Here is a 25,085-nt window from a genome sequence, read left to right on the forward strand (position 1 = left end):
CACAGTATTACATATGTATAATATATGCTATAATACAAGCAAAGGGTGCGCTCCGGACAGTTTTATCTCCCACTTTATCTTTCAGTACAGGACACCTTCAAAACCAAGTTGTACAAACTGCAAGAGCGGAGGTGGGAGAGGTAACTTGGGGAGTGTATCCGGGAGTCTCCCTTCAAGATGTGAGCGCAGAGAACAGCGACACAGGTGCTGGAGAGAGCGTGGACTGCGAGAAAGTGAGAATACCGACTGGAAGAAGACGGGGTTTTTCTGGAAAGAATAATATTTGAGTCATGAAAAACACATAAACACAACCCCACAGTCCCTGACAGACACTCCCAAACTTTCTACTTCCCAACACTAGTTCTGGAATCCTAAAGAAACTGAGAAAATGTTGTGAAAAATGCACCTAATTCAGTAGATTTCACAAATAGAAGAAACTGAAGGAGGTCAATCCATGCGGTCTGAGGAAAAATGTGCGAGGACAAGCATGCTGTCTGAAGAAAAGTGGGCAAAGGTGATCTGCTGCCTGAGGAAAACGGAGCAGGGACGAACATGCTTTTTGAGGAAACATGGGTGTGGGTGAGGATGCAGACTGGGGAAAACTAAATGAGGGCAAGCATACTTTCTGAGGAAAAGTGTGCGAAGGTGAGCAGCATGTCTGAGGAAAAGTGTGCGAAGGTGGGCAGCATGTCTGAGGAAAAGTGGGCGAAGGTGAGCAGCATGTCTGAGGAAAAGTGTGCGAAGGTGAGCAGCATGTCTGAGGAAAAGTGGGCGAAGGTGAGCAGCATGTCTGAGGAAAAGTGGGCGAAGGTGAGCAGTATGTCTGAGGAAAACTGGGCGAAGGTGAGCAGCATGTCTGAGGAAAAGTGGGCGAAGGTGAGCAGCATGTCTGAGGAAAAGTGGGCGAAGGTGAGCAGCATGTCTGAGGAAAAGTGTGCGAAGGTGAGCAGCATGTCTGAGGAAAAGTGGGCGAAGGTGAGCAGCATGTCTGAGGAAAAGTGGGCGAAGGTGAGCAGCATGTCTGAGGAAAAGTGGGCGATGGTGAGCAGCATGTCTGAGGAAAAGTGTGCGAAGGTGAGCAGCATGTCTGAGGAAAAGTGTGCGAAGGTGAGCAGCATGTCTGAGGAAAAGTGTGCGAAGGTGAGCAGCATGTCTGAGGAAAAGTGGGCGAAGGTGAGCAGCATGTCTGAGGAAAAGTGTGCGAAGGTGAGCAGCATGCCTGAGAAAAACTGGGCAAAGGTGAGCAGCATGTCTGAGGAAAAGTGTGCGAGGATGAGCAGCATGTCTGAGGAAAAGTGTGCGAAGGTGAGCAGCATGTCTGAGGAAAAGTGTGCGAAGGTGAGCAGCATGTCTGAGGAAAAGTGTGCGAAGGTGAGCAGCATGTCTGAGGAAAAGTGTGCGAAGGTGAGCAGCATGTCTGAGGAAAAGTGTGCGAAGGTGAGCAGCATGTCTGAGGAAAAGTGTGCGAAGGTGAGCAGCATGTCTGAGGAAAAGTGGGCGAAGGTGAGCAGCATGTCTGAGGAAAAGTGGGCGAAGGTGAGCAGCATGTCTGAGGAAAACTGGGCGAAGGTGAGCAGCATGTCTGAGGAAAAGTGGGCGAAGGTGAGCAGCATGTCTGAGGAAAAGTGTGCGAAGGTGAGCAGCATGTCTGAGGAAAAGTGTGCGAAGGTGAGCAGCATGTCTGAGGAAAAGTGGGCGAAGGTGAGCAGCATGTCTGAGGAAAAGTGTGCGAAGGTGAGCAGCATGTCTGAGGAAAAGTGGGCGAAGGTGAGCAGCATGTCTGAGGAAAACTGGGCGAAGGTGAGCAGCATGTCTGAGGAAAAGTGTGCGAAGGTGAGCAGCATGTCTGAGGAAAAGTGTGCGAAGGTGAGCAGCATGTCTGAGGAAAAGTGTGCGAAGGTGAGCAGCATGTCTGAGGAAAAGTGGGCGAAGGTGAGCAGCATGTCTGAGGAAAAAGTGTGCGAAGGTGAGCAGCATGCCTGAGAAAAACTGGGCAAAGGTGAGCAGCATGTCTGAGGAAAAGTGTGCGAGGATGAGCAGAATGTCTGAGGAAAAGTGTGCGAAGGTGAGCAGCATGTCTGAGGAAAAGTGTGCGAAGGTGAGCAGCATGTCTGAGGAAAAGTGTGCGAAGGTGAGCAGCATGTCTGAGGAAAAGTGTGCGAAGGTGAGCAGCATGTCTGAGGAAAAGTGTGCGAAGGTGAGCAGCATGTCTGAGGAAAAGTGTGCGAAGGTGAGCAGCATGTCTGAGGAAAAGTGGGCGAAGGTGAGCAGCATGTCTGAGGAAAAGTGGGCGAAGGTGAGCAGCATGTCTGAGGAAAACTGGGCGAAGGTGAGCAGCATGTCTGAGGAAAAGTGGGCGAAGGTGAGCAGCATGTCTGAGGAAAAGTGTGCGAAGGTGAGCAGCATGTCTGAGGAAAAGTGTGCGAAGGTGAGCAGCATGTCTGAGGAAAAGTGGGCGAAGGTGAGCAGCATGTCTGAGGAAAAGTGTGCGAAGGTGAGCAGCATGTCTGAGGAAAAGTGGGCGAAGGTGAGCAGCATGTCTGAGGAAAACTGGGCGAAGGTGAGCAGCATGTCTGAGGAAAAGTGTGCGAAGGTGAGCAGCATGTCTGAGGAAAAGTGGGCGAAGGTGAGCAGCATGTCTGAGGAAAAGTGGGCGAAGGTGAGCAGCATGTCTGAGGAAAAGTGGGCGAAGGTGAGCAGCATGTCTGAGGAAAAGTGTGCGAAGGTGAGCAGCATGTCTGAGGAAAAGTGTGCGAAGGTGAGCAGCATGTCTGAGGAAAAGTGTGCGAAGGTGAGCAGCAAGTCTGAGGAAAAGTGGGCGAAGGTGAGCAGCATGTCTGAGGAAAAGTGTGCGAAGGTGAGCAGCATGCCTGAGAAAAACTGGGCAAAGGTGAGCAGCATGTCTGAGGAAAAGTGTGCGAAGGTGAGCAGCATGTCTGAGGAAAAGTGGGCGAAGGTGAGCAGCATGTCTGAGGAAAAGTGTGCGAAGGTGAGCAGCATGCCTGAGAAAAACTGGGCAAAGGTGAGCAGCATGTCTGAGGAAAAGTGTGCGAGGTTGAGCAGCATGTCTGAGGAAAAGTGTGCGAAGGTGAGCAGCATGTCTGAGGAAAAGTGTGCGAAGGTGAGCAGCATGTCTGAGGAAAAGTGTGCGAAGGTGAGCAGCATGTCTGAGGAAAAGTGTGCGAAGGTGAGCAGCATGTCTGAGGAAAAGTGTGCGAAGGTGAGCAGCATGTCTGAGGAAAAGTGGGCGAAGGTGAGCAGCATGTCTGAGGAAAAGTGTGCGAAGGTGAGCAGCATGTCTGAGGAAAAGTGTGCGAAGGTGAGCAGCATGTCTGAGGAAAAGTGTGCAAAGGTGAGCAGCATGTCTGAGGAAAAGTGGGCAAAGGTGAGCAGCATGTCTGAGGAAAAGTGGGCGAAGGTGAGCAGCATGTCTGAGGAAAAGTGGGCGAAGGTGAGCAGCATGTCTGAGGAAAAGTGTGCGAAGGTGAGCAGCATGTCTGAGGAAAAGTGTGCGAAGGTGAGCAGCATGTCTGAGGAAAAGTGGGCGAAGGTGAGCAGCATGTCTGAGGAAAAGTGGGCGAAGGTGAGCAGCATGTCTGAGGAAAAGTGGGCGAAGGTGAGCAGCATGCCTGAGAAAAACTGGGCAAAGGTGAGCAGCATGTCTGAGGAAAAGTGTGCGAAGGTGAGCAGCATGTCTGAGGAAAAGTGGGCGAAGGTGAGCAGCATGTCTGAGGAAAAGTGTGCGAAGGTGAGCAGCATGCCTGAGAAAAACTGGGCAAAGGTGAGCAGCATGTCTGAGGAAAAGTGTGCGAGGATGAGCAGCATGTCTGAGGAAAAGTGTGCGAAGGTGAGCAGCATGTCTGAGGAAAAGTGTGCGAAGGTGAGCAGCATGTCTGAGGAAAAGTGTGCGAAGGTGAGCAGCATGTCTGAGGAAAAGTGTGCGAAGGTGAGCAGCATGTCTGAGGAAAAGTGTGCGAAGGTGAGCAGCATGTCTGAGGAAAAGTGTGCGAAGGTGAGCAGCATGTCTGAGGAAAAGTGTGCGAAGGTGAGCAGCATGTCTGAGGAAAAGTGGGCGAAGGTGAGCAGCATGTCTGAGGAAAAGTGGGCGAAGGTGAGCAGTATGTCTGAGGAAAACTGGGCGAAGGTGAGAAGCATGTCTGAGGAAAAGTGGGCGAAGGTGAGCAGCATGTCTGAGGAAAAGTGTGCGAAGGTGAGCAGCATGTCTGAGGAAAAGTGGGCGAAGGTGAGCAGCATGTCTGAGGAAAAGTGGGCGAAGGTGAGCAGCATGTCTGAGGAAAAGTGTGCGAAGGTGAGCAGCATGTCTGAGAAAAAGTGTGCGAAGGTGAGCAGCATGTCTGAGGAAAAGCGGGCGAAGGTGAGCAGCATGTCTGAGGAAAACTGGGCGAAGGTGAGCAGCATGTCTGAGGAAAAGCGTGCGAAGGTGAGCAGCATGTCTGAGGAAAAGTGGGCGAAGGTGAGCAGCATGTCTGAGGAAAACTGTGCGAAGGTGAGCAGCATGTCTGAGGAAAAGTGTGCGAAGGTGAGCAGCATGTCTGAGGAAAAGTGTGCGAAGGTGAGCAGCATGTCTGAGGAAAAGTGTGCGAAGTTGAGCAGCATGTCTGAGGAACACTAGGCAAAGGTGAGCAGCATGTCTGAGGAAAAGTGTGCGAAGGTGAGCAGCATGTCTGAGGAAAAGTGTGCGAAGTTGAGCAGCATGTCTGAGGAAAAGTGAGCGAAGGTGAGCAGCATGTCTGAGGAAAAGTGTGCGAAGTTGAGCAGCATGTCAGAGGAACACTAGGCAAAGGTGAGCAGCATGTCTGAGGAAAAGTGGGCGAAGGTGAGCAGCATGTCTGAGGAAAAGTGGGCGAAGGTGAGCAGCATGTCTGAGGAAAACTGGGCGAAGGTAATCAGCATGTCTGAGGAAAAGCGTGCGAAGGTGAGCAGCATGTCTGAGGAAAAGTGTGCGAAGGTGAGCAGCATGTCTGAGGAAAACTGTGCGAAGGTGAGCAGCATGTCTGAGGAAAAGTGTGCGAAGGTGAGCAGCATGTCTGAGGAAAAGTGGGCGAAGGTGAGCAGCATGTCTGAGGAAAAGTGTGCGAAGGTGAGCAGCATGTCTGAGGAAAAGTGTGCGAAGGTGAGCAGCATGTCTGAGGAAAAGTGTGCGAAGGTGAGTAGCATGTCTGAGGAAAAGTGGGCGAAGGTGAGCAGCATGTCTGAGGAAAAGTGGGCGAAGGTGAGCAGCATGTCTGAGGAAAAGTGGGCGAAGGTGAGCAGCATGTCTGAGGAAAAGTGTGCAAAAGTGAGCAGCATGTCTGAGGAAAAGTGTGCGAAGGTGAGCAGCATGTCTGAGGAAAAGTGGGCGAAGGTGAGCAGCATGTCTGAGGAAAAGTGTGCGAAGGTGAGCAGCATGTCTAATGAAAAGTGTGCGAAGGTGAGCAGCATGTCTGAGGAAAAGTGGGCGAAGGTGAGCAGCATGTCTGAGAAAAAGTGTGCGAAGGTGAGCAGCATGTCTAAGGAAAAGTGTGCGAAGGTGAGCAGCATGTCTGAGGAAAAGTGTGCGAAGGTGAGCAGCATGTCTGAGGAAAAGTGGGCGAAGGTGAGCAGCATGTCTGAGGAAAAGTGTGCGAAGGTGAGCAGCATGTCTGAGGAAAAGTGGGCAAAGGTGAGCAGCATGTCTGAGGAAAAGTGTGCGAAGGTGAGCAGCATGTCTGAGGAAAAGTGGGCGAAGGTGAGCAGCATGTCTGAGGAAAAGTGTGTGAAGGTGAGCAGCATGTCTAAGGAAAAGTGGGCGAAGGTGAGCAGCATGTCTGAGGAAAAGTGTGCGAAGGTGAGCAGCATGTCTAAGGAAAAGTGGGCGAAGGTGAGCAGCATGTCTGAGGAAAAGTGTGCAAGGGTGAGCAGCATGTCTGAGAAACACTAGGAGAAGGTGAGCATTTCACATTTGCCTACTGAGGAAGGAACTACGGTTCTGAAACGCGTCTAGTGCGAACTAGTGTGAATTGGACCCAGCTAGTGGTGTGCTATCTCTGTCTCTGCTTAAAAAGACTTTTGTTCATCTCATCTGGAGTCACCCAAAAAGAGTGAGCATGGTACCGGCAGTGGTCTAATACTATCAAAGTGGACTGACCCATATCGATTGGTGCACTACCGTTCAGCGTTTCTATTGAAAGAGAACTAAATCCTGCACCGGCGCGGCTCTGCTACATCGATCTCCGCTACTCCGGCCGGCGCAGGTGGATGACATCACTGACCAGGAAACCATCCTCGGGTCAGGTCAGGTCACGTGAGACGCCGAGATAGATAAGCCGAGTGACTATCTCGTGGCAGGAGGTAGGAAACCAACGCCGATTGAAAGGGGTCCAACCGTAGCATTACTGTTTGGTTGTCAAGACCATGTACCGGTAACCATAAATTGAACATTCTTTGAACGACTTGTATGTAGATTATTGGCAAGTCAATATATAATTATCGGAACATTTGAAAGATCCAAGTATAATACGCTGCAGACAGACACCACGTAGTAAAACTTAAGTGGTCACATTTTAGAGTACTCCTGTAATCTAGGTATATGCGTGAGCTCCGCATTCAAAGTACCTATACAATCATGCTAATATGTTGACATGCAATTAGGTTATGTATAATAATATTCAGCAGGAAAATACATTTTAATAACTGTAATAAATGCAAAAAATACTGTGAGCCAGTCTGATTGTTTTCTTGAAGGTGAGCAGCATGTCTGAGGAAAAGTGTGCGAAGGTGAGCAGCATGTCTGAGGAAAAGTGTGTGAAGGTGAGCAGCATGTCTGAGGAAAAGTGTGCGAAGGTGAGCAACATGTCTGAGGAAAAGTGTGCGAAGGTGAGCAGCATGTCTGAGGAAAAGTGTGCGAAGGTGAGCAGCATGTCAGAGGAAAAGTGTGCGAAGGTGAGCAGCATGTCAGAGGAAAAGTGTGCGAAGGTGAGCAGCATGTCTGAGGAAAAGTGTGCGAAGGTGAGCAGCATGTCTGAGGAAAAGTGTGCGAAGGTGAGCAGCATGTCTGAGGAAAAGTGTGCAAAGGTGAGCAGCATGTCTGAGGAAAAGTGTGCGAAGGTGAGCAGCATGTCTGAGGAAAAGTGTGCGAAGGTGAGCAACATGTCTGAGGAAAAGTGTGCGAAGGTGAGCAGCATGTCTGAGGAAAAGTGTGCGAAGGTGAGCAGCATGTCTGAGGAAAAGTGGGCGAAGGTGAGCAGCATGTCTGAGGAAAAGTGTGCGAAGGTGAGCAGCATGCCTGAGAAAAACTGGGCAAAGGTGAGCAGCATGTCTGAGGAACACTAGGCGAAGGTGAGCAGCATGTCTGAGGAAAAGTGTGCGAAGGTGAGCAGCATGTCTGAGGAAAAGTGTGTGAAGGTGAGCAGCATGTCTGAGGAAAACTGGGCGAAGTTGAGCAGCATGTCTGAGGAAAAGTGTGCGAAGGTGAGCAGCATGTCAGAGGAAAAGTGTGCGAAGGTGAGCAGCATGTCTGAGGAAAAGTGTGCGAAGGTGAGCAGCATGTCTGAGGAAAAGTGTGCGAAGGTGAGCAGCATGTCTGAGGAAAGTGTGCGAAGGTGAGCAGCATGTCTGAGGAAAAGTGTGTGAAGGTGAGCAGCATGTCTGAGGAAAAGTGTGCGAAGGTGAGCAGCATGTCTGAGGAAAAGTGTGCGAAGGTGAGCAGCATGTCTGAGGAAAAGTGTGTGAAGGTGAGCAGCATGTCTGAGGAAAAGTGTGCGAAGGTGAGCAGCATGTCTGAGGAAAAGTGTGCGAAGGTGAGAAGGTGAGCAGCATGTCTGAGGAAAAGTGTGCGAAGGTGAGCAGCATGTCTGAGGAAAAGTGTGCGAAGATGAGCAGCATGTCTGAGGAAAAGTGTGCGAAGGTGAGCAGCATGTCTGAGGAAAAGTGTGTGAAGGTGAGCAGCATGTCTGAGGAAAAGTGTGCGAAGGTGAGCAGCATGTCTGAGGAAAAGTGTGCGAAGGTGAGCAGCATGTCTGAGGAAAAGTGTGTGAAGGTGAGCAGCATGTCTGAGGAAAAGTGTGCGAAGGTGAGCAGTATGTCTGAGGAAAAGTGTGCGAAGGTGAGCAGCATGTCAGAGGAAAAGTGTGCGAAGGTGAGCAGCATGTCTGAGGAAAAGTGTGTGAAGGTGAGCAGCATGTCTGAGGAAAAGTGTGCGAAGGTGAGCAGCATGTCTGAGGAAAAGTGGGCGAAGGTGAGCAGCATGTCTGAGGAAAAGTGTGCGAAGGTGAGCAGCATGTCTGAGGAAAAGTGTGCGAAGGTGAGCAGCATGTCTGAGGAAAAGTGTGCGAAGGTGAGCAGCATGTCTGAGGAAAAGTGTGTGAAGGTGAGCAGCATGTCTGAGGAAAAGTGTGCGAAGGTGAGCAGCATGTCAGAGGAAAAGTGTGCGAAGGTGAGAAGCATGTCTGAGGAAATATGTGCGAAGGTGAGCAGCATGTCTGAGGAAAAGTGTGTGAAGGTGAGCAGCATGTCTGAGGAACACTAGGTGAAGGTGAGCAGCATGTCTGAGGAAAAGTGTGCGAAGGTGAGCAGCATGTCAGAGGAAAAGTGTGCGAAGGTGAGCAGCATGTCTGAGGAAAAGTGTGCGAAGGTGAGCAGCATGTCAGAGGAAAAGTGTGCGAAGGTGAGCAGCATGTCTGAGGAAAAGTGTGCGAAGGTGAGCAGCATGTCTGAGGAAAAGTGTGCGAAGGTGAGCAGCATGTCAGAGGAAAAGTGTGCGAAGGTGAGCAGCATGTCTGAGGAAAAGTGTGTGAAGGTGAGCAGCATGTCTGAGGAACACTAGGCGAAGGTGAGCAGCATGTCTGAGGAAAAGTGTGCGAAGGTGAGCAGCATGTCTGAGGAAAAGTGTGTGAAGGTGAGCAGCATGTCTGAGGAGAACTGGGCGAAGTTGAGCAGCATGTCTGAGGAAAAGTGTGCGAAGGTGAGCAGCATGTCTGAGGAAAAGTGTGCGAAGGTGAGCAGCATGTCTGAAGAAAAGTGTGCGAAGGTGAGCAGCATGTCTGAGGAAAAGTGTGCGAAGGTGAGCAGCATGTCTGAGGAAAAGTGTGCGAAGGTGAGCAGCATGTCAGAGGAAAAGTGTGCGAAGGTGAGCAGCATGTCTGAGGAAAAGTGTGCGAAGGTGAGCAGCATGTCTGAGGAAAAGTGTGCAAAGGTGAGCAGCATGTCTGAGGAAAAGTGTGCGAAGGTGAGCAGCATGTCTGAGGAAAAGTGGGCGAAGGTGAGCAGCATGTCTGAGGAAAAGTGTGCGAAGGTGAGCAGCATGCCTGAGAAAAACTGGGCAAAGGTGAGCAGCATGTCAGAGGAAAAGTGGGCGAAGGTGAGCAGCATGTCTGAGGAACACTAGGCGAAGGTGAGCAGCATGTCTGAGGAAAAGTGTGCGAAGGTGAGCAGCATGTCTGAGGAAAAGTGTGTGAAGGTGAGCAGCATGTCTGAGGAAAAGTGGGCGAAGTTGAGCAGCATGTCTGAGGAAAAGTGTGCGAAGGTGAGCAGCATGTCAGAGGAAAAGTGTGCGAAGGTGAGCAGCATGTCTGAGGAAAAGTGTGCGAAGGTGAGCAGCATGTCTGAGGAAAAGTGTGCGAAGGTGAGCAGCATGTCTGAGGAAAAGTGTGCGAAGGTGAGCAGCATGTCTGAGGAAAAGTGTGCGAAGGTGAGCAGCATGTCTGAGGAAAAGTGTGTGAAGGTGAGCAGCATGTCTGAGGAAAAGTGTGCGAAGGTGAGCAGCATGTCTGAGGAAAAGTGTGCGAAGGTGAGCAGCATGTCTGAGGAAAGTGTGTGAAGGTGAGCAGCATGTCTGAGGAAAAGTGTGCGAAGGTGAGCAGCATGTCTGAGGAAAAGTGTGCGAAGGTGAGCAGCATGTCTGAGGAAAAGTGTGCGAAGGTGAGCAGCATGTCTGAGGAAAAGTGTGCGAAGGTGAGCAGCATGTCTGAGGAAAAGTGTGCGAAGGTGAGCAGCATGTCTGAGGAAAAGTGTGTGAAGGTGAGCAGCATGTCTGAGGAAAAGTGTGCGAAGGTGAGCAGCATGTCTGAGGAAAAGTGTGCGAAGGTGAGCAGCATGTCTGAGGAAAAGTGTGTGAACGTGAGCAGCATGTCTGAGGAAAAGTGTGCGAAGGTGAGCAGTATGTCTGAGGAAAAGTGTGCGAAGGTGAGCAGCATGTCAGAGGAAAGTGTGCGAAGGTGAGCAGCATGTCTGAGGAAAAGTGTGTGAAGGTGAGCAGCATGTCTGAGGAAAAGTGTGCGAAGGTGAGCAGCATGTCTGAGGAAAAGTGGGCGAAGGTGAGCAGCATGTCTGAGGAAAAGTGTGCGAAGGTGAGCAGCATGTCTGAGGAAAAGTGTGCGAAGGTGAGCAGCATGTCTGAGGAAAAGTGTGCGAAGGTGAGCAGCATGTCTGAGGAAAAGTGTGTGAAGGTGAGCAGCATGTCTGAGGAAAAGTGTGCGAAGGTGAGCAGCATGTCAGAGGAAAAGTGTGCGAAGGTGAGAAGCATGTCTGAGGAAAAGTGTGCGAAGGTGAGCAGCATGTCTGAGGAAAAGTGTGTGAAGGTGAGCAGCATGTCTGAGGAACACTAGGTGAAGGTGAGCAGCATGTCTGAGGAAAAGTGTGCGAAGGTGAGCAGCATGTCAGAGGAAAAGTGTGCGAAGGTGAGCAGCATGTCTGAGGAAAAGTGTGCGAAGGTGAGCAGCATGTCAGAGGAAAAGTGTGCGAAGGTGAGCAGCATGTCTGAGGAAAAGTGTGCGAAGGTGAGCAGCATGTCTGAGGAAAAGTGTGCGAAGGTGAGCAGCATGTCAGAGGAAAAGTGTGCGAAGGTGAGCAGCATGTCTGAGGAAAAGTGTGCGAAGGTGAGCAGCATGTCTGAGGAAAAGTGTGTGAAGGTGAGCAGCATGTCTGAGGAGAACTGGGCGAAGTTGAGCAGCATGTCTGAGGAAAAGTGTGCGAAGGTGAGCAGCATGTCAGAGGAAAAGTGTGCGAAGGTGAGCAGCATGTCTGAGGAAAAGTGTGCGAAGGTGAGCAGCATGTCTGAGGAAAAGTGTGCGAAGGTGAGCAGCATGTCTGAGGAAAAGTGTGCGAAGGTGAGCAGCATGTCTGAGGAAAAGTGTGTGAAGGTGAGCAGCATGTCTGAGGAACACTAGGTGAAGGTGAGCAGCATGTCTGAGGAAAAGTGTGCGAAGGTGAGCAGCATGTCAGAGGAAAAGTGTGCGAAGGTGAGCAGCATGTCTGAGGAAAAGTGTGCGAAGGTGAGCAGCATGTCAGAGGAAAAGTGTGCGAAGGTGAGCAGCATGTCTGAGGAAAAGTGTGCGAAGGTGAGCAGCATGTCTGAGGAAAAGTGTGTGAAGGTGAGCAGCATGTCTGAGGAGAACTGGGCGAAGTTGAGCAGCATGTCTGAGGAAAAGTGTGCGAAGGTGAGCAGCATGTCAGAGGAAAAGTGTGCGAAGGTGAGCAGCATGTCTGAGGAAAAGTGTGCGAAGGTGAGCAGCATGTCTGAGGAAAAGTGTGCGAAGGTGAGCAGCATGTCTGAGGAAAAGTGTGCGAAGGTGAGCAGCATGTCTGAGGAAAAGTGTGTGAAGGTGAGCAGCATGTCTGAGGAACACTAGGTGAAGGTGAGCAGCATGTCTGAGGAAAAGTGTGCGAAGGTGAGCAGCATGTCAGAGGAAAAGTGTGCGAAGGTGAGCAGCATGTCTGAGGAAAAGTGTGCGAAGGTGAGCAGCATGTCAGAGGAAAAGTGTGCGAAGGTGAGCAGCATGTCTGAGGAAAAGTGTGCGAAGGTGAGCAGCATGTCTGAGGAAAAGTGTGCGAAGGTGAGCAGCATGTCAGAGGAAAAGTGTGCGAAGGTGAGCAGCATGTCTGAGGAAAAGTGTGTGAAGGTGAGCAGCATGTCTGAGGAACACTAGGCGAAGGTGAGCAGCATGTCTGAGGAAAAGTGTGCGAAGGTGAGCAGCATGTCTGAGGAAAAGTGTGTGAAGGTGAGCAGCATGTCTGAGGAGAACTGGGCGAAGTTGAGCAGCATGTCTGAGGAAAAGTGTGCGAAGGTGAGCAGCATGTCAGAGGAAAAGTGTGCGAAGGTGAGCAGCATGTCTGAGGAAAAGTGTGCGAAGGTGAGCAGCATGTCTGAGGAAAAGTGTGCGAAGGTGAGCAGCATGTCTGAGGAAAAGTGTGCGAAGGTGAGCAGCATGTCAGAGGAAAAGTGTGCGAAGGTGAGCAGCATGTCTGAGGAAAAGTGTGCGAAGGTGAGCAGCATGTCTGAGGAAAAGTGTGCGAAGGTGAGCAGCATGTCTGAGGAAAAGTGTGCGAAGGTGAGCAGCATGTCTGAGAAAAAGTGTGCGAAGGTGAGCAGCATGTCTGAGGAAAAGTGTGCGAAGGTGAGCAGCATGTCAGAGGAAAAGTGTGCGAAGGTGAGCAGCATGTCTGAGGAAAAGTGTGCGAAGGTGAGCAGCATGTCTGAGGAAAAGTGTGCGAAGGTGAGCAGCATGTCTGAGGAAAAGTGTGTGAAGGTGAGCAGCATGTCTGAGGAACACTAGGCGAAGGTGAGCAGCATGTCTGAGGAAAAGTGTGCGAAGGTGAGCAGCATGTCTGAGGAAAAGTGTGTGAAGGTGAGCAGCATGTCTGAGGAAAACTGGGCGAAGTTGAGCAGCATGTCTGAGGAAAAGTGTGCGAAGGTGAGCAGCATGTCAGAGGAAAAGTGTGCGAAGGTGAGCAGCATGTCTGAGGAAAAGTGTGCGAAGGTGAGCAGCATGTCTGAGGAAAAGTGTGTGAAGGTGAGCAGCATGTCTGAGGAAAAGTGTGCGAAGGTGAGCAGCATGTCTGAGGAAAAGTGTGCGAAGGTGAGCAGCATGTCTGAGGAAAAGTGTGTGAAGGTGAGCAGCATGTCTGAGGAAAAGTGTGCGAAGGTGAGCAGCATGTCTGAGGAACACTAGGCGAAGGTGAGCAGCATGTCTGATGAAAAGTGTGCGAAGGTGAGCAGCATGTCTGAGGAAAAGTGTGTGAAGGTGAGCAGCATGTCTGAGGAAAACTGGGCGAAGTTGAGCAGCATGTCTGAGGAAAAGTGTGCGAAGGTGAGCAGCATGTCAGAGGAAAAGTGTGCGAAGGTGAGCAGCATGTCTGAGGAAAAGTGTGCGAAGGTGAGCAGCATGTCTGAGGAAAAGTGTGTGAAGGTGAGCAGCATGTCTGAGGAAAAGTGTGCGAAGGTGAGCAGCATGTCTGAGGAAAAGTGTGCGAAGGTGAGCAGCATGTCTGAGGAAAAGTGTGTGAAGGTGAGCAGCATGTCTGAGGAAAAGTGTGCGAAGGTGAGCAGCATGTCTGAGGAAAAGTGTGTGAAGGTGAGCAGCGTGTCTGAGGAAAAGTGTGCGAAGGTGAGCAGCATGTCTGAGGAAAAGTGTGCGAAGGTGAGCAGCATGTCTGAGGAAAAGTGTGCGAAGGTGAGCAGCATGTCTGAGGAAAAGTGGGCGAAGGTGAGCAGCATGTCTGAGGAAAAGTGGGCGAAGGTGAGCAGCATGTCTGAGGAAAAGTGGGCGAAGGTGAGCAGCATGTCTGAGGAAAAGTGGGCGAAGGTGAGCAGCATGTCTGAGGAAAAGTGTGCGAAGGTGAGCAGCATGTCTGAGGAAAAGTGGGCAAAGATGATCTGCCTACTGAGGAAAACTGAGCAAGGACAAACATGTTTTTTGAGCAAGCATGAGTGTGGGTGAGGATGCTGTCTGAGTAAAACTAAATGAGGGCAAGCATACTTTCTGATGAAAACTGGGCGAAGGTTATCTGCTGCTTAAAAAAAACTGGGCAAGGGTGAGCATGCTCTCTGAGGAAAACTGGGCAAGGGGGAGCATGCTTTCTGAGGAAAACTGGGCAAGGGTGAGCATGCTCTCTGAGGAAAACTGGGCAAGGGTGAGCATGCTCTCTGAGGAAAACTGGGCAAGGGTGAGCATGCTTTCTGAGGAAAACTGGGCATGAATGAGCTCCTGCCTGAAAAAAACTGGGCAAGGGTGAGCTGCTGCCTGAGGATATCTGGGTGATAGCGAGCACGCTGACTGAGGAAAACTGGGCAAAGGAGAGCTTCTGCCTGTGGAAAACTGAACGAGGGTGAGCATGCATTCTGAGAAACACTGGGTGAGGGTGAGCATGCTGTCTGAGGAAAACTGGGCAAAGGCGAGCAGCATGTCTGAGGAAAACTGGCTGAGGCTGAGCTGCTGCCTGAAAAAAAACTTGACAAGGGTGAGCAGCATGTTTGAGGAAAACTGGGCAAGGGTGAGCATGCTCTCTGAGGAAAACTGGGCAAGGGTGAGCTCCTGTCTGGAAAAACTAGACCAAGGTGAGCTCCTGCCTGAGGAAAACTGGGCGAGGACGAGCATGCTGTCCGAGGAAAACTTGACAATGGCAAGCAAGGTGTCTGAGGAAAACTGGGCAAGGGAGAGCATGCTGTCTCAGGAAAACTGGGCAACTGTGAGCTGCTTCCTCAGGAAAACTGGGTGAGGGCGAGCATGCTCTCTGAAGAAAACTAGGCGATGGAGAGCATGCTGTCAGAGTAAAATTGTGCGACAGTGATCTGCTGCCTCAGAGAAACTGGACAAGGGTGAGAATTCTGTCTGAATAATACTGTGCGAGGGTGAGCTGGTGTCTGGAAAAAAAAGACCAAGGTGAGCTCCTGCCTGAGGAAAACTAGGAAAGGCGAGCATGCTCTCTGAGGAAAACTGGGCAAGGGTGAGCTCCTGCTTGAAAAAAACTGGGCGAGGGTGAGCTGCTGCCTGAGGATATCTGGGTGATAGCGAGCACGCTGACTGAGGAAAACTGGGCAAAGGAGAGCTTCTGCCTGTGGAAAACTGAACGAGGGTTAGCATGCATTCTGAGAAAAACTGGGTGAGGGTGAGCATGCTGTCTGAGAAAAACTGGGTGAGGGTGAGCATACTTTCTGAGGAAAACTGGACAAAGGTGAGCTTCTGCCTGTGGAAAACTAGTCGAGGACAAGTGTGCTGTTTGTGGAAAACTGGCTGGGAGCAAGCATGCTTACTGAGAAAAACTGAGCAAGGGTGAGCATGCTGCCTATGGAAAACTGGGAAAGGTGAGCATGCTGTCTGAGGAAAACTAGGCGAGAGCGAGCATGCTGTCTCAGAAAAACTGGGCAAGGATGAGCTGCTGCCTGAGGAAAACTGGGTGAGGGAGAGCTGCTGTCTGAGGAAAATTGGGCGACAGTGATGCCTGAGAAAAACTGGACAAGGGTGAGAATTCTGTCTGAAGAATACTGTGCGAGGGTGAGCTGGTGTCTGGAAAAACTAGACCAAGGTGAGCTCCTGCCTGAGGAAAACTGGGAAAGGCGAGCATGCTGTCTGAGGAAAACTTGACAATGGCAAGCATGGTGTCTGAAGAAAACTGGGCAAGGGCGAGCATGCTGTCTCAGGAAAACTGGGCAACGGTGAGCTACTTCCTAAGGAAAACTAGGTGAGGGCGAGCATGCTCTCTGAGGAAAACTAGGCGATGGAGAGCATGCTGTCAGAGTAAAATTGGGCGACACTGATCTGCTGCCTCAGAGAAACTGGACAAGGGTGAGAATTCTGTCTGAAGAATACTGTGCGAGGGTGAGCTGGTGTCTGGAAAATCTAGACCAAAGTGAGCTCCTGTCTGAGGAAAACTGGGCGAGTACGAGCATGCTGTCTGAGGAAAACTGGGCGAGTACGAGCATGCTGTCTGAGGAAAACTGGGCGAGTACGAGCATGCTGTCTGAGGAAAACTGGGCGAGTAGGAGCATGCTGTCTGAGGAAAACTGGGCGAGTACGAGCATGCTGTCTGAGGAAAACTGAACGAGAGTGAGCTGCTGCCTGAGGAAAACTGGGTGAGGACGAGCATGCTGCCTGAGAAAAACTGGGCAAAGGTGAGCTGCTGTTAGAATAAAGCTGGGCAAGGACGAGTATGCTGTATAATAAAAACTTAGCGAGAGCGAGCATTTTGTCTTATAAAAACTTGGCAAGGGTGAGCTCATATCTGAAAAAAAAAGGAGGAGCATACTTTCTGAGGAAAACTGGGCAAGGATAAGAATGCTGTATAAGGAAAACAAGGCGAGGGCGAGCATGCTGTCTGAGGAAAACTGGGTGAGGACAAGCATGCTGTCTGAGGAAAACTGGGCGAGGGCATACATGCTGTCTGAGGAAAACTGGGTGAGGACAAGCATGCTGTCTGAGGAAAACTGGGCGAGGGCATACATGCTGTCTGAGGAAAACTGGGCGAGGGCAAGCAGGATGTCTGAGGAAAACTGGGCGAGGGCAAGCAGGATGTCTGAGGAAAACTGGGCGAGGGCAAGCAGGATGTCTGAGGAAAACTGGGCGAGGGCAAGCAGGATGTCTGAGGAAAACTGGGTGAGGACGAGCAGGATGTCTGAGGAAAACTGGGCGAGGGCGACCATGCTGTCTGAGGAAAACTGGGTGAGGACGAGCATGCTGTCTGAGGAAAACTGGGTGAGGACGACCATGCTGTCTGAGGAAAACTGGGTGAGGACGAGCATGCTGTCTGAGGAAAACTGGGTGAGGACGACCATGCTGTCTGAGGAAAACTGGGTGAGGACGAGCATGCTGTCTGAGGAAAACTGGGTGAGGACGACCATGCTGTCTGAGGAAAACTGGGTGAGGACGAGCATGCTGTCTGAGGAAAATTGGGTGAGGACGAGCATGCTGTCTGAGGAAAACTGGGCGAGGGCAAGCAGGATGTCTAAGGAAAACTGGGTAAGGATAAGAATGCTGTGTAAGGAAAACAAGGCGAGGGCGAGCATGCTGTCTGAGAAAAACTGGGTGAGGACAAGCATGCTGTCTGAGGAAAACTGGGCGAGGGCAAGCAGGATGTCTGAGGAAAACTGGGCGAGGGCAAGCAGGATGTCTGAGGAAAACTGGGTGAGGACGAGCAGGATGTCTGAGGAAAACTGGGTGAGGACGAGCATGCTGTCTGAGGAAAACTGGGTGAGGGTGAGCATGCTGTCTGAGGAAAACTGGGCGAGGGCAAGCAGGATGTCTGAGGAAAACTGGGTGAGGACGAGCATGCTGTCTGAGGAAAACTGGGTGAGGACGAGCATGCTGTCTGAGGAAAAAAGGGTGAGGGCGAGCATGCTGTCTGAGGAAAACTGGGCGAGGGCAAGCAGGATGTCTGAGGAAAACTGGGTGAGGACGAGCATGCTGTCTGAGGAAAACTGGGTGAGGGTGAGCATGCTGTCTGAGGAAAACTGGGCGAGGGCAAGCAGGATGTCTGAGGAAAACTGGGTGAGGACGAGCATACTGTCTGAGGAAAACTGGGTGAGGACGAGCATGCTGTCTGAGGAAAACTGGGTGAGGACGAGCATGCTGTCTGAGGAAAACTGGGTGAGGGCGAGCATGCTGTCTGAGGAAAACTGGGTGAGGACGAGCATGCTGTCTGAGGAAAACTGGGCGAGAGCATACATGCTGTCTGAGGAAAACTGGGCGAGGGCAAGCATGCTGTCTGAGGAAAACTGGGCGAGGGCAAGCAGGATGTCTGAGGAAAACTGGGCGAGGGCAAGCAGGATGTCTGAGGAAAACTGGGTGAGGACGAGCATGCTGTCTGAGGAAAACTGGGCGAGGGCAAGCAGGATGTCTGAGGAAAACTGGGCGAGGGCAAGCAGGATGTCTGAGGAAAACTGGGTAAGGATAAGAATGCTGTGTAAGGAAAACAAGGCGAGGGCGAGCATGCTGTCTGAGGAAAACTGGGCGAGGGCAAGCAGGATGTCTGAGGAAAACTGGGCGAGGGCAAGCAGGATGTCTGAGGAAAACTGGGCGAGAGCATACATGCTGTCTGAGGAAAACTGGGCGAGGGCAAGCAGGATGTCTGAGGAAAACTGGGTGAGGACGAGCATGCTGTCTGAGGAAAACTGGGTGAGGATGAGCATGCTGTCTGAGGAAAACTGGGTGAGGACGAGCATGCTGTCTGAGGAAAACTTGGTGAGGACGAGAATGCTGTTAGAGCAAGCATGATTTCTGAGGAAAACTGGTCGAGGGTCAGCTGCTGCGTCAGCAAAAAAAATAGGCAAAGGTGAGCTGCTGTGGGGGGTTCAGTCAGCACAACCTTGTATGCAGGTGCACATTGCTATGGTGAAATACAGATACAAACGCAAAAACACAAATGCAATCGCACTCTGCAAACCAGCACTCTGCAAACCAGCACTCTGCAACCAGCACTCTGCAACCAGCACTCTGCAAACCAGCACTCAGCAACCAGCACTCTGCAAACCAGCACTCAGCAACCAGCACTCTGCAAACCAGCACTCAGCAACCAGCACTCTGCAAACCAGCACTCAGCAACCAGCACTCTGCAAACCAGCACTCTGCAAACCAGCACTCTGCAAACCAGCACTCTGCAACCAGCACTCTGCAACCAGCACTCTGCAAACCAGCACTCAGCAACCAGCACTCTGCAAACCAGCACTCAGCAACCAGCACTCTGCAAACCAGCACTCTGCAAACCAGCACTCTGCCCTGGATGTTGAATGAGGCATTGGTGTACATTTGGGTCCAAGGCGTAATAAGCCACTCACCACGTCAAGGTCGCTTCCATGAGTGGTCCCTAACACTAGTTCCTACCTGTTATGGGCCATGACAGCCACATAAAGTCCAGGGAGCGCAGGCACAGCATGCACGCAAGGCACTCTCTGCTTTTAACCCCGTCCGGTGCCATTACAGCTTTCATCGGATCCAGGGATGCAAGTACCAACATGCATGCTGAGCCCACTATATACTTCTCCTGGAGCCAAATGGCTACTGGTAGGCACGACCTTGACGTGGTGAGTGGCTTATTACGCTTTGGCCAAAATGTACACCAATGCCTTATTCAGCATCCAGCATAGAGGCAGGGCAGAGCGCTGGGTGCAGAGTGCTGGGTGCAGAGTGCTGGGTGCAGAGTGCTGGGTGCAGAGCGCTGGGTGCAGAGTGCCATTGCATTTGTGTTTTTGCGTTTGTATGTGTATTTCGCCATAGCAATGTGCCCCTGCATACAGGGTTGTGCGGGCTGAACCCCCCACATTTTTTTCTTTGTAGTATATATTGGAGGCGTGGCGATCTCCATGCAGTCATGCACACCTGACCAGTTAGTCTGCCCTGGAGGCTGGTTTTAAAGTCAGTATAAAACTGAGCCTACCAGTAGCCATTTGGCTCCAGGAGAAGTATATAGTGGGCTCAGCATGCATGTTGGTACTTGCATCCCTGGATCCGATGGAAGCTGTTATGGCACCGGACGGGGTTAAAAGCAGAGTGTGCCTGGCGTGCATGCTGTACCTGCACTCCCTGGACTTTGTGTGGCTGACGTGGCCCATAATAGGTAGGAACTAGTGTTAGGGACCACTCATGGAGGCGACCTTGACGTGGTGAGTGGCTTATTACGCTTTGGCCAAGGTGTGCACTGATGCCTCATTCGGCATCCAGCATAGAGGCAGGGCAGAGCGCTGGGTGCAGAGCGCTGGGTGCAGAGTGCTGGGTGCAGAGAGCTGGGTGCAGAGAGCTGGGTGCAGAGTGCTGGGTGCAGAGTGCCATTGCATTTGTGTTTTTGTGTTTAACCACTTCAGCCCCGCTAGGTGAAACCCCCTTCATGACCAGAGCACTTTTTACACTTCTGCACTGCACTACTTTCACCGTTTATCGCTCGGTCATGCAACTTACCACCCAAATGAATTTTACCTCCTTTTCTTCTCACTAATAGAGCTTTCATTTGGTGGTATTTTATTGCTGCTGACATTTTTACTTTTTTTGTTATTAATCAAAATGTAACGATTTTTTTTGCAAAAAAATGACATTTTTCACTTTCAGCTGTAAAATTTTGCAAAAAAAACGACATCCATATATAAATTTTTCGCCAAATTTATTGTTCTACATGTCTTTGATAAAAAAAAAAATGTTTGGGCAAAAAAAAATGGTTTGGGTAAAAGTTATAGCATTTACAAACTATGGTACAAAAATGTGAATTTCCGCTTTTTGAAGCAGCTCTGACTTTCTGAGCACCTGTCATGATTCCTGAGGTTCTACAATGCCCAGACAGTACAAACACCCCACAAATGACCCCATTTCGGAAAGTAGACACCCTAAGGTATTCGCTGATGGGCATAGTGAGTTCATAGAACTTTTTATTTTTTGTCACAAGTTAGCGGAAAATGATGATGATTTTTTTCTTTATTTTTTTCTTACAAAGTCTCATTTTCCACTAACTTGCGACAAAAAATAAAAAATTCTAGGAACTCGCCATGCCCCTCACGGAATACCTTGGGGTGTCTTCTTTCCAAAATGGGGTCACTTGTGGGGTAGTTATACTGCCCTGGCAATTTAGGGGCCCAAATGTGTGAGAAGAACTTTGCAATCAAAATGTGTAAAAAATGACCGGTGAAATCCGAAAGGTGCACTTTGGAATATGTGCCCCTTTGCCCACCTTGGCAGCAAAAAAGTGTGACACATCTGGTATCGCCGTACTCAGGAGAAGTTGGGGAATGTGTTTTGGGGTGTCATTTTACATATACCCATGCTGGGTGAGAAAAATATCTTGGTCAAATGCCAACTTTGTATAAAAAAATGGGAAAAGTTGTCTTTTGCCAAGATATTTATCTCACCCAGCATGGGTATATGTAAAATGACACCCCAAAACACATTCCCCAACTTCTCCTGAGTACGGCGATACCACATGTGTGACACTTTTTTGCAGCCAAGGTGGGCAAAGGGGCACATATTCCAAAGTGCACCTTTCAGATTTCACAGGCCATTTTTTACACATTTTGATTGCAAGGTACTTCTTACACATTTGGGCCCCTAAATTGCCAGGGCAGTATAACTACCCCACAAGTGACCCCATTTTGGAAAGAAGACACCCCAAGGTATTCCGTGAGGGGCATGGCGAGTTCCTAGAATTTTTTATTTTTTGTCACAAGTTAGCGGAAAATGATGATTTTTTTTTTCTCTTTTTTCCTTACAAAGTCTCATATTCCACTAACTTGCGACAAAAAATAAAAAATTCTAGGAACTCGCCATGCCCCTCACGGAATACCTTGGGGTGTCTACTTTCCAAAATGGGGTCACTTGTGGCGTAGTTATACTGCCCTGGCAATTTAGGGGCCCAAATGTGTGAGAAGAACTTTGCAATCAAAATCTGTAAAAAAATGGCCTGCGAAATCCGAAAGGTGCACTTTGGAATATGTGCCCCTTTGCCCACCTTGGCATCAAAAAAGTGTGACACATCTTGTATCGCCGTACTCAGGAGAAGTTGGGCAATGTGTTTTGGGGTGTCATTTTACATATACCCATGCAGGGTGAGAGAAATATCTTGGCAAAAGACAACTTTTCCCATTTTTTTATACAAAGTTGGCATTTGACCAAGATATTTCTCTCACCCAGCATGGGTATATGTGAAATGACACCCCAAAACACATTCCCCAACTTCTCCTGAGTACGGCGATACCACATGTGTCACACTTTTTTGCTGCCAAGGTGGGCAAAGGGGCACATATTCCAAAGTGCACCTTTCGGATTTTGCAGGGCATTTTTTACACATTTTGATTGCAAAGTTCTTCTCACACATTTGGGCCCCTAAATTGCCAGGGCAGTATAACTACCCCACAAGTGACCCCATTTTGGAAAGAAGACACCCCAAGGTATTCCGTGAGGGGCATGGCGAGTTCCTAGAACTTTTTATTTTTTGTCGCAAGTTAGTGGAATATGAGACTTTGTAAGGAAAAAAGAAAAAAAAAGAAAAATCATCATTTTCCGCTAACTTGTGACAAAAAATAAAAAATTCTAGGAACTCGCCATGCCCCTCACGGAATACCTTGGGGTGTCTTCTTTCTAAAATGGGGTCACTTGTGGCGTAGTTATACTGCCCTGGCAATTTAGGGGCCCTAATGTGTGAGAAGTACCTTGCAATCAAAATGTGTAAAAAATGGCCGGCGAAACCCGAAAAGGTGCTCTTTGGAATGTGTGCCCCTTTGCCCACCTTGGCAGCAAAAAAGTGTCACACATCTGGTATCGCCGTACTCAGGAGAAGTTGGGGAATGTGTTTTGGGGTGTAATTTTACATATACCCATGCTGGGTGAGAGAAATATCTTGGCAAAAGACAACTTTTCCCATTTTTTTATACAAAGTTGGCATTTGACCAAGATATTTCTCTCACCCAGCATGGGTATATGTAAAATGACACCCCAAAACACATTGCCCAACTTCTCCTGAGTACGGCGATACCAGATGTGTCACACTTTTTTGCAGCCTAGATGCGCAAAGGGGCCCAAATTCCTTCTAGGAGGGCATTTTTAGACATTTGGATCCCAGACTTCTTCTCATGCTTTAGGGCCCCTAAAATGCCAGGGCAGTATAAATACCCCACATGTGACCCCATTTCGGAAAGAAGACACCCCAAGGTATCCAATGAGGGGCATGGCGAGTTCCTAGAATTTTTTTTTTCTCCAGTGATGGACCACCGGGGATCACCTCCTGACTGCCACTGGCTCTGTGAAATAAATGTATGATCTCTTCACCCTACTCACTTCCCCCACAGGTACGGCCTTAGGGCTCGTTCACACAACCGTTATATGGCGGGTCCACAATACACGGGGCATCGGCCGTGTGCATTCCGCATCACAGATGCAGACCCCTTCACTTGAATGGGTCCGCAAATCCGGAGATGCGGTACGAAACGGAACACGGAACAGAACCCCACGAAAGCACTACAGAGTGCTTCCTGGGGTTCCATTCCGTGCCTCCGCAGATGGCAGAATGGACGCATCGTGGACCCTTTCAAGTGAATGGGTGCGCGATCTGCATGCGGCTGGACCGCGGTTGGTGCTTGTGCATTGCGGTCCACAGCACGGGCACGGAGGGGCAAGGAGGAGCTTCATTGGGCTTATTCACATACACGCCCCTAAATCAGCCGCGCTCTACTCATATGCTGTGGCTTGCATCTTGGCACGTGTGATGCCAACAGCCGCATTGTATGCATATGTGATGGTCTTCATCTTAGTACGTGTTCGCACACAGATCTGTGGCTGGTCCCAAACGGGGGTACTACATGCAACTTTAAACACTGGATCATTTTATTTTTGGGATACTTTGCCTCATCTGGTTATTACTACTATTTTTCTTGCCGGTGGGTGTGCACCTAATAAGACCGGAAGATCCACGCGGACGGCTGCAGGAGCGGTGACACATCCAGGTTACTCTCCACTGCTCGGTGTGCTACTCCTGGAGAATGTCCTCACTAGGGCTTGATGAAGCGCGATCTGTGCGAAACGCGTCCCCCCGAGGACACCATGGAGTATTTTATAAGTTACGTTTTATTTTAAATTCCAAGGCGCTGGATCTATCAAAAATGTGTCACTGAAGTGACTCATGACCCCAGATCCGGGGATTTGTCCGCGCTTCCTTTTTCTTCATATTACAGGAGAGTCTGGATTATGCAAATTGAGAGTGAGCTGTGAAAAAAATACATTTGTTTTTTCTTGCTAATGAGAGTCGCTGTGGGAGTCAATACTGAGAGTCGCTGCTGGAGTCAGTAATGAGAGTCACTGTAGGAGTCAATAATGAGAGTCACTGCAGGAGTCAATAATGAGAGTCACTGTAGGAGTCAATAATGAGAGTCACTGTAGGAGTCAATAATGAGAGTCACTGCAGGAGTCAATAATGAGAGTCACTGTAGGAGTCAATAATGAGAGTCACTGTAGGAGTCAATAATGAGAGTCACTGTGGGAGTCAATAATGAGAGTCACTGTAGGAGTCAATAATGAGAGTCACTGTAGGAGTCAATAATGAGAGTCACTGTAGGAGTCAATAATGAGCGTCAACGCTGGAGTCACGGCAGGAATCAATACTGAGAGTCACTGCAGGAGTCAATACTGAGGGTCACTGCAGAAGTCAATGCTGAGAGTCATTGCAAGAGTCAATAGTGAGAATCACTGCAGGAGTCAATACTGAGAGTCATTGCTGGAGTCAGTACTTAGAGTCACTGCAGGAGTCACTGCAGGGTCAATACTGAGGGTCACTGCAGAAGTCAATACTGAGAGTCAATGTAGGAGTCAATAATGAGAGTCACTGCAGGAGTCAATACTGAGAGTCATTGCTGGAGTCAGTACTTAGAGTCACTGCAGGAGTCACTGCAGGGTCAATACTGAGGGTCACTGCAGAAGTCAATACTGAGAGTCAATATAGGAGTCAATAATGAGAGTCACTGCAGGAGTCAATACTGAGAGTCAATGCTGGAGTCAGTACTTACAGTCACTGCAAGGTCAATACTGAGAGTCAATGCTGGAGTCAGTACATAGAGTCACTGCAGGAGTTACTGCTGGACTTGGTACTGACAGTTTTCTGCCTGAGGCAATACTGGGAGTCACTAGAGGAGTCAGTATTGAGGGTAACTGCAGGGGTCCATACTGAGGGGCACTGCAGAAGTCAATACTGAGAGTCAATGTAGGAGTCAATAATGAGAGTCACTGCAGGAGTCAATACTGAGAGTCAATGCTGGAGTCAGTACTTAGAGTCACTGCAGGAGTTAGTGCCTGAGGCAATACTGGGAGTCACTGGAGGAGTCAGTATTGAGGGTAACTGCTGGAGTCCATACTGAGGGTCACTGCAGAAGTCAGTACTGATGGTCACTGTAGAAGTCAGTACTGAGAGTCACTGCATGAGTCAATACTGAGAGTCACTGCAGAAGTCTGTATTGAGAGTCAAAGCAGGAGTCAGTACTGAGAGTCACTGCAGGAGTCAATCTAGAGAGTCATAACAGCAGTCAATACTGAGAATCACTGCAGGAGTCAGTACTGGGAGTCAATGCAGGAGTCAAGGCTGAGAGACATGCAATAATCAGAACTGAGGGTCACTGCAGGAGTCAGTACTATGATTTACTGCAGGAGTAAATTCTGGGGGTCTTTGCATTAGTCTGTACTGAGGGTCACTGCAGCAGTAAATTCTGGGAGTCACTGCGGAAGTCAATAATGGTGGTCACTCACACATCATTGGACTGACCTGCAGTTCTTCCTCGGGGACGTCCTCCGCCCAGTCGTCGGTGCCTCGCAGTTTACTGTAGGTATTTAGTAGAACTTCCAGTGTGCGTGGAGAGGAGCAGCAGTGCCGGAGGACCT

At 49.9% G+C, this 25,085-nt stretch overlaps 1 long non-coding RNA gene across 1 annotated transcript; it reads right to left on the reverse strand.

Moving 5' to 3' along the window:
• Nucleotides 1-25,085, reverse strand: LOC122922326. The gene is made up of 2 exons (XR_006387126.1): nucleotides 24,970-25,085; nucleotides 1-267 (listed from the first exon to the last, which is right to left on the reverse strand). It is a non-coding gene; the product is annotated as an uncharacterized LOC122922326 (long non-coding RNA).

This window comes from Bufo gargarizans, unplaced genomic scaffold, assembly GCF_014858855.1.
Source record: "Bufo gargarizans isolate SCDJY-AF-19 unplaced genomic scaffold, ASM1485885v1 fragScaff_scaffold_189_pilon, whole genome shotgun sequence".
In the NCBI taxonomy this organism is placed as follows: domain Eukaryota; kingdom Metazoa; phylum Chordata; class Amphibia; order Anura; family Bufonidae; genus Bufo; species Bufo gargarizans.